Genomic DNA, 9,555 nt, shown 5'->3' with positions numbered 1-9,555 from the left:
CAATTTAGGAATATGTGAATAAGAACAAGGATTTCATTTATTTGGTGAGCAAAAGATTATGTTTTTGTAGTGAAAAATAAGATAAAGAGAGAAATAAAAGAAAAGAAGAGAAGAAAAATAAAGAAATAAAAAAATTAAATTGTTCAAAAAAATAAAAGTATAAGGACTAGTACAATTTAACTTAAAATTTAGTTTGATATGATAAAATAATAAGCCACATCAGATTGTTGTTATACCATTAACTTCAGTTAATGGTTCATTGACTAAAATGTTAACAATTCAATAATGTTGGTGACCATTTCATAACAAATTAAAGTTCAATTACCAAAATGTAATTTAAACCATAGATAAGTGACTATTTTTATAGTTTACCCTAAAAAATAATATTAGGAAATCATTTTGCCATTTATAAATATGGAAGGGGTGAAATTTAAAGTCTACATTTCAAGCTTGACTCACCAAGCTAATGCAATTTATATATCATATATTAATACTATGCATAAACTCAACTTGAATATAATTAAACCTGGCCCATGAACACCTTTATGCTAGACTAAATTCAAATAATAATAATAAAAATTGCAAAAAAGATCCAACTCTTCTCATTCGAATTGATATCCAACAAGACGAATATACAAAAATATAACACGAGTTTATGAATACACAAATTTCCAAGTGTATTATAGATAATGGTTTCATAGAACTACATATACCATCCATAAATAAACACCAATCAAGGCTACACAATGAAACTAAAAAAGGGGGGGGGTTCTAAAAATAAATATTCAATAATGTTTAGGGTAGTAAGGGGAATTTCCAATTGAAAATTTGTCTCTATGTTTCCCTACGATAAAAGTGACAGGTAAATTGGTTGGCTTTTCATTTCTTGAACATCTTTCAGATGATACAAAGCACATACATTGCTGGAGTAAATGGCCAAAACTGGTAAACATCAATGCCCTAAGCCTCAAATGTGTTTTGGGAACAGAAGAAACTAAATATTTGAACATACCTCGAAATCTCCAATTATGCCGACCACAAAACACGACAGTCGCAATTAGCAATCTTAAAGAGTGTTTTAACAGCCAACTTGCCAAATAAGTTGAACAGAAGGAGCCTTTTTATGATTCCATTGAAGCATCACCTTCGGGAAGGCCAAATATGCGGAGGTTACGATCCATTGATCCTACTGCCAAGTACTTTGCGTCTGAACCGAATTTGACACAAGTTGCTCGACCTGCAAATACAGGAGAATAATGCACTTCAACTTCTACTGGCTATCAGTAACAATAATAGATTGCAATGTTAAAAAAACCAGGCCGGGGTCGACCTGTTTATTAATGTTAATGGTATGATCTTTCATATAAAACAAGTTGAGGTCTTGTTAGTTAAAAATAAAATTTTGAGAAATTACACATAAGACCCTTATTTTTCCGGTGGAATTGGTTTTTTGTCGTGCCACACAAACTACAGGTTCCTGTTTCAACCATTGCAGCCGGCTGGTAAGAGTTTTTTTTTTCTTTTCTTTTTTAAATTCATTGATAGAATGAGGGAACAGAAGACAAACCAGTGCCAGATAAATCAGGTAAAGTTTTGATGCAATTCCATTCTGCTTTGACGCTGCCAACTTGGTACACTCTGGAAGCACAAAATTAAATCGGTATCCACCAAATATCACAAGAAATGAAATTTTAAATGTCTATTGACTATCTAACAACATAGTCAGACAATCTCTAGCCAGGAAAATAAGCATTCTATTTAAATGTCAAGTGCAACAGTCTCTACACCGAATTTAAGTTTTGGTTCCAATAAACTATATACTAAGATTTGAAGACCCTAAGAGCACCTACCTTACATCCGAGCCAGCAATTGCAAGGTAACTCCCACTATGGTCGAAATCCACTGAAAATACAAAGAACAGAATTAAAGTTGCTGCTAGATAAAGCTTTTCACAATTAAAAACTTTTATCACGAGAAAGTAAAGCTTTATTCGTTTACAATTTTCTCTGTCGAAACCATTCCTCGATTTAAAAATTTTAAAATTTAAAAAAAAAGGGGTAATCGACTTTTGAAAAACAAATGCATGGAGTCGCCACCGATCTTTTGTTTTGGCCTAAAAATTTGGTTATTTTAATAAAACATTTATGATTTACTAAAATAACAATTTTGGTCTACAAAAATTTTAGAAAACGGGCTCGGGAGTCGGTTACGCATGAGGAAGGATTAGCACCCTCACTACGCCCAAAATTGGTACCAAATCGATTAAATACTGTCTTTATGTCTAAGCTTTAAAAAATGTTTTTGAAATGTGATTCCTTTTTGATAACATTTGAGTAACTCAAATTAGTCATCAAAATTCTCTTGCCTAAGAGGAATATAACATCACATCCAGCACGATAGGACATGATCCTTTAAGCCCTCGAAAACATGATGAATTTTGACTTCAAAAATTTATATGTTGAAAACCGCAAAAGGATGCCCAATTATTTAATCCAACGAGAGAATCGAAACCCAACGGTAGGGCACGGTTCTTCGAATTTCTAAACGTTGAACATTGTCTCGCTTTGGAAAACGTGAATGAAATTCCAAAGGGATATTCGATTATTTTGCACAAACGAGAAATTGCAACCCAGCACGATAGGGCACGATTCCCCGAATTGCCGAACGTCGAACATTTCCTTCGTTTTAAAAGGTTTTTAGAAAACATGAACGAAATTCTAAAGAGACATCCGATTATTTTGGGCAAACAAGAAATTACAACCTAACACGATAGGGCACGATTCCCCGAATTGCTAAACATCGAACATCGTTTCCGTTTTAAAGAATTTTTAAACGAATAATTATAAACCGGCTTGGAATATACTCATTTAACTTGAATTAGATTTAGAGAATTAGAAATCATAAAGTGATATTTGTAAATCGAAATAAAATAAAATAAAAAACGGGATAATATACATGAGCATAATAGATGCATTAATATAAAATAAAATAAGAGACGAGAATAACAAAAATTAGCTAACACGCGAAATAATCACAGATCAAATATAATGAAAAGTAAAATAAAAACTTAAGTAAATGATATATACGTAAATAAATAAATAACACAAACAATGATAAAAATAAAAATAATAATAATAATAATAATAATATAGAAATACAAAAAGCAAATATAATAAAAATATTAAATTAAAGTAATAAAAAAAACAATACTATATATAAATATATATATACATAAAAATATACATTAATATATAATAATAATAGTAATAGCAAAAATAATGAATAATATGAATAATATTAATAATATATTAGAATACAAAAGTAAAGTAATAACAATAGGGGTGATAGTAATAATAATAATAATACAAACAATAATACATATATATATAAAAATAGTAGTCAGAAATAAAAAATAATAGAAGTAACAATAATGATAGTAATAATATAAATAAATATGGGGAGGGCATATATAATATAATAATATAAATAATAATATATACATGAGAAATAATAATAATAATATAAATAATAGTAAAAATAATAAAATAATAAAATAAAACAAAGCTCTCCACTCTCTTTCTCCCTCTTTTCTAAATCCGGCCGTTGGTCCGGCTTTGCTTCGGTCATGGACCCCCACGGGCCGCCATCGGCGCCACCGTACACGGCGGCCGAACCTAAAAAAAAAAAACCTTTTTCGGTAATGAAAATATGGGTAAGCTTCTTACTTTTATCTTTACTTTCGTATATAAAAAAAACAAAATAAAATTGAAAGGAAAACAATAAACAAACAAAGAACTTAAGATGAGAATAGACAAAAGAAACATCTTTTGCTTTGATCTTTGATTAATCTCCAAAAACTAGCCTTTCCAAAACAAAAAACAACCCCTATTCCAAAAACAAAAAACTACCCTCCTCCAAAAAACAAACCTCCTCCAAAAAACAAAAAAAACACCTCTCTTCCAAAAAACAAAAAACAACCCCTAAAAAACAAAGTCTTGAATGGCTTTTATAGCCAAATTTTACAAATAAATTTTTTGTAAACAAGTGGAGTGGTTGGGGTGGTTTATGTGGCCAAGGTGGGTGGCCAACAAGGGTGGTGGAGTAGGTGGCCAAGGTGGGTGGCCAACAAGGGTGGTGGAGTAGGTGGCCAAGGTTTTTATTTATTTATTTATTTATTTATTTATTTTTGTGTTTGGGTTGGGCTAGTGTAATGGGATTAGGTTGGGCCAAAATTGGGTTTGGGCTTGTAACTGGGTAATGGGCTAGGTTTAATTTGGGTTTGGTTTTATTGGGCCCCGGGCAAAATTTGGGCCTTACAGCTGCCCCTCTTTACTCATTGTCGTGTAACGAGAATGGAGCAAAGATTATAAAAAGGACCAAATTTGCCCGGTCTGGCTAAACCTCAAAATCTTGCTCATCATCTTCCCTAAAGGTATTCTGATGTCTTCAGGAGTGTCCAATTTGCTATCTTCAACTTGCTTCTTGAAAACTCAGGAACACCGATCTGTTATTTTCGATCTGCTCTCTGCCGCTATAGAGATGCCAAATCTATTATCTTCGATCTGCTCTCCGCTGCTACGGAGATGCCAAATCTGTTATCTTCGATTTGCTCTCCGCCGCTACAGAGATGCCAAATCTGTTATCTTCGATCTGTTCTCCGCCGCTACAGAGACGCCAAATCTGTTATCTTCGATCTGCTCTCCGCCGCTACAGAGACGCCAAATCTTGTTACTTTCGATCTGCTCTCCGCCGCTACAGAGATGCCAAATCTGTTATCTTCGATCTGCTCTCTGCCGCTACAGAGATGCCAAATCTGTTATCTTCGATCTGCTCTCCGCCGCTACAGAGACGCCAAATCTTGTTACTTTCGATCTGCTCTCCGCCGCTACAGAGATGCCAAATCTGTTATCTTTAATCTGCTCTCGCCGCTACAGAGATGCCAAATATGTTATCTTCGATCTGCTCTCCGCCGCTACAGAGACGCCAAATCTGTTATCTTCGATCTGCTCTCCGCCGCTACAGAGATGCTAAATCTGTTATCTTCGATCTGCTCTCCGCCGCTACATAGACGCCAAATTTGTTATCCTTGATCTGCTCTCTGCCGCTACAGAGACGCCAAATCTGTTATCTTCGATCTGCTCTCCACTGCTACAGCGATGCCAAATCATCTTTGATCTGCTCACCGCCGCTACAGAGACGCCAAATCTTGTTACCTTCGATCTACTCTCCGCCGCTACAGAGATGTCAAATCTGTTATCTTCGATCTGTTCTCCGCCGCTACAAAGACACCAAATCTGTTATCTTCGATCTGCTCTCCGCCGCTACAGAGATGCCAAATCTGTTATCTTTGATCTGCTCTCCGCCGCTACAGAGATGCCAAATCATCTTCGATCTACTCTCCGCCGCTACAGAGATGCCAAATCATCTTCGATCTACTCTCCGCCGCTATAGAGATGCCAAATCATCTTCGATCTATTCTCCGCCGCTACAGAGACGCCAAATCTGTTATCTGTTTCAAGGAAGGTCAGATCTACTATGCTTTAGCATGTTACCCTACTATTTAGGGGATAAAGGCACATCGATCTTCATTGTCCCTTGAAGGACTTAACCTATATAATGCATATGAGTTCATGCCTAATGATTAGGATGCCATGACTCGAATGAGCCAAATGCTCCTAACTAAATGAATGATTACGAATGTATAAATATCATGAGAGTTGTTTCTTTTTAAATGTTTAAGGTATCGTTGCTAATAGTTCATCCGGGTTCTCATCGATGCACTATCATGTCTTCTTGCTTAGTCGTTATCTTTGATAGAAGATTCAAAGAAATAGTCACAACTTGGACTATTCTTTCTCCAATGTTTCCCGCTTTTGAGTCTGGTTAATTCTGCCTAGTGGCTCTGCTTCAGGTCCTTTTACTGTTTAGAAACTTTCCAGAGTAATATGCGTAACCTTTTTATGTGAATGTTATAGGTCCAAAAATCGTGATTTCAAAAAAATGCTCGAAAAAGATTATCATAATAGACAAGATGGAATTTTATTGAGCAAAACTTGAAGTGAATACATTAAACAGGACAACAAATCTGGTAAGGCTCAAAATAAAATGAGGAAAAGGTGCCCTAGATATCGCAGCACAAGCTTCACTATTCTAGTTTCTCAAAGGCTCATTCGAACCAAATGTGTGTTCAGGAGATCCCGCGTCTTTTGTTGATGCTCCAAGGTGTAACATTCTTCGGTCTTGCTAATTTCGGGAGGAAAAGACTGTCATATGCCCCATATTCAAAATTTGAGCTGCCCGTTTTCGGGTTTTCGACTCAAATGCCCTTTTGGTTCCAAAGTGCCTTTTGTGGGTTTTCACCTTTGCCTCTTTTTTTTTTGCGAATTCAGAGCGCCCTTTGCAGGTTTTCACTCTGGCCGCCCTTTCTTCAGGTGAAATACTTCTTGACCAAATCCGAGTTTACAGGATTGGGCAAGTTTCTACCGTCCATCTCGGCTAGAATCAATGCTCCTCCAGAGAAAGCTTTCTTCACTACGTAAGGCCCTTCCCAATTAGGCATCCATTTCCCTCGAAAGTCCTTTTGTATGGGAAGGATCTTTTTCAAAACCAGGTCTCCCTCATGGAATTCTCTAGGGCGAACCTTTTTGTCATAAGCCCGCATCATTCGTTTTTGGTACATCTGACCATGACGGATAGCTCTTAACCTCTTTTCCTCAATTAGGTTCAATTGATCATATCGAGACTGGATCCATTCAGCTTCTTCTAACTTTAAATCTGACAACACTCGAAGAGACGAGATCTCGACTTCGATTGGCAACACCGCTTCCATTCCGTAGACCAAAGAGAAAGGGGTTGCCCTAGTTGAGGTTCTAACTGACGTTCGATAAGCAAAGAGGGCAAATGGCAACTTCTCATGCCAGTCTCAGTAGGTTTCGGTCATCTTCCCCACAATTTTCTTAATGTTTTTATTGGCCGCTTCCACTGCCCCACTCATCTTTGGGCGATATGGTGACTATAAGGCCCAAATTTTGCCCGGGGCCCAATAAAACCAAACCCAAATTAAACCTAGCCCATTACCCAGTTACAAGCCCAAACCCAATTTTGGCCCAACCTAATCCCATTACACTAGCCCAACCCAAACACAAAAATAAATAAATAAATAAATAAATAAATAAATAAAAACCTTGGCCACCTACTCCACCACCCTTGTTGGCCACCCACCTTGGCCACTTAAACCACCCCAACCACTCCACTTGTTTACAAAAAATTTATTTGTAAAATTTGGCTATAAAAGCCATTCAAGACTTTGTTTTTTAGGGGTTGTTTTTTGTTTTTTGGAAGAGAGGTGTTTTTTTTGTTTTTTGAAGGAGGTTTGTTTTTTGGAGGAGGGTAGTTTTTTGTTTTTTGGAATAGGGGTTGTTTTTTGTTTTGGAAAGGCTAGTTTTTGGAGATTAATCAAAGATCAAAGCAAAAGAGGTTTCTTTTGTCCATTCTCATCTTAAGTTCTTTGTTTGTTTATGGTTTTCCTTTCAATTTTATTTTACTTTTTTTTATACGAAAGGAAAGATAAAAGTAAGAAGCTTACCCATATTTTCATTACCGAAAAATGTTTTTTTTAGGTCCGGCCGCCGTGTACAGTGGCGCTGATGGCGGCCCGTGGGGGTCCATGACCGAAGCAAAGCCAGACCAACGGCCGGATTTAGAAAAGAGGGAGAAAAAGAGTGGAGAGCTTTGTTTTATTTTTTTATTTTATTATTTTTACTATTATTTATATTATTATTATTATTTCTCATGTATATATTATTATTTATATTATTATATTATATATGCCCTCTCCATATTTATTTATATTATTACTATCATTATTGTTACTTCTATTATTTTTTATTTCTGACTACTATTTTTATATATATATGTATTATTGTTTGTATTATTATTATTATTACTATCACTCCTATTGTTATTACTTTACTTTTGTATTATAATATATTATTAATATTACTCATATTTTTATTATTTTTGCTATTACTATTATTATTATATATTAATGTATATTTTTATGTATATATATATATATATATTTATATATAGTATTGTTTTTTTATTACTTTAATTTAATATTTTTATTATATTTGCTTTTTGTATTTCTATATTATTATTATTATTATTATTTTTATCTGTTTGTGTTATTTATTTATTTACGTATATATCATTTACTTAAGTTTTTATTTTACTTTTCATTATATTTGATCTGTGATTATTTCGCGTGTTAGCTAATTTTTGTTATTCTCGTCTCTTATTTTATTTTATATTAATGCATCTATTATGCTCATGTATATTATCCCGTTTTTTATTTTATTTCGATTTACAAATATCACTTTATGATTTCTAATTCTCTAAATCTAATTCAAGTTAAATGAGTATATTCCAAGCCGGTTTATAATTATTCGTTTAAAAATTCTTTAAAACGGAGACGAGGTTCGATATTTAGCAATTCGGGGAATCGTGCCCTATCATGTTGGGTTGTAATTTCTTGTTTGCCCAAAATAATCGGATGTCTCTTTACAATTTCGTTCATGTTTTCTAAAAACCTTTTAAAACGAAGGAAATGTTCGACGTTCAGCAATTCGGGGAATCGTGCCCTATCGTGCTGGGTTGCAATTTCTCGTTTGTGTAAAATAATCGAATATCCCTTTGGAATTTCATTCACGTTTTCCAAAGTGAGACAATGTTCAACGTTTAGAAATTTGAAGAACCGTGCCCTACCGTGTTGGGTTTCGATTCTCTCGTTGGACTAAATAATTGGGCATTCTTTTGCGGTTTTCAACATATAAATTTTTGAAGTCAAAATTCATCATGTTTTCGAGGGCTTAAAGGATCATGTCCTATCGTGCTGGATGTGATGTTATATTCCTCTTAGGCAAGAGAATTTTGATGACTAACTTGAGTTACTCAAATGTTATCAAAAAGGAATCACATTTCAAAAACATTTTTTAAAGCTTAGACATAAAGACAGTATTTAATCGATTTGGTACCAATTTTGAGCGTAGTGAGGGTGCTAATCCTTCTTCATGTGTAACCGACTCCCGAGCCCGTTTTCTAAAATTTTTGTAGACCAAAATTGTTGTTTTAGTAAATTATAAATGTTTTATTAAAATAACTAAATTTTTAGGTGATCCGATCACACCAAAACAAAAGATCGGTGGCAACTCCATGCATTTGTTTTTCAAAAGTCGATTACCCTTTTTTTTAAAATTTTTAAATTTTTAAATCGAGGAATGGTTTCGACAGCTTGGCGACTCCGCTGGGGACATTTGAGAGTCGAGCCATAAAAATTAATTATTTACTGTCTTTTTGACGAAAACTGAAAATTTACTTTAAAAATTATGTATCTTTTGGTTGCATTTGATTGTATGATTGTTTTAGTACGGGTCTTATAAAAAAACACTGCATTTCATTGCATGACCACTGTGGTCACACCTTCTAAGTGGGAGTAAGAAACTATGCTTTCGTGAGGTTTTCACCTTCGCATGGGCTAGTGGATTGCTTTCGGGG

General features: G+C 34.5%; 1 pseudogene; it reads right to left on the bottom strand.

The window, feature by feature from the left end:
- Window positions 1–586: 586 nt before the first annotated feature.
- LOC121232277 (pre-mRNA-processing factor 19 homolog 1-like) overlaps window positions 587–9,555 on the bottom strand; it is a 38,874-nt pseudogene continuing 29,905 nt past the window's right edge.

This window comes from Gossypium hirsutum, chromosome A01 (genome assembly GCF_007990345.1).
Source record: "Gossypium hirsutum isolate 1008001.06 chromosome A01, Gossypium_hirsutum_v2.1, whole genome shotgun sequence".
NCBI classification, from domain to species: domain Eukaryota; kingdom Viridiplantae; phylum Streptophyta; class Magnoliopsida; order Malvales; family Malvaceae; genus Gossypium; species Gossypium hirsutum.
The sequence above is the reverse complement of the archived record's forward strand: the minus strand, read 5'-3'. Positions and strand labels throughout refer to the sequence as shown.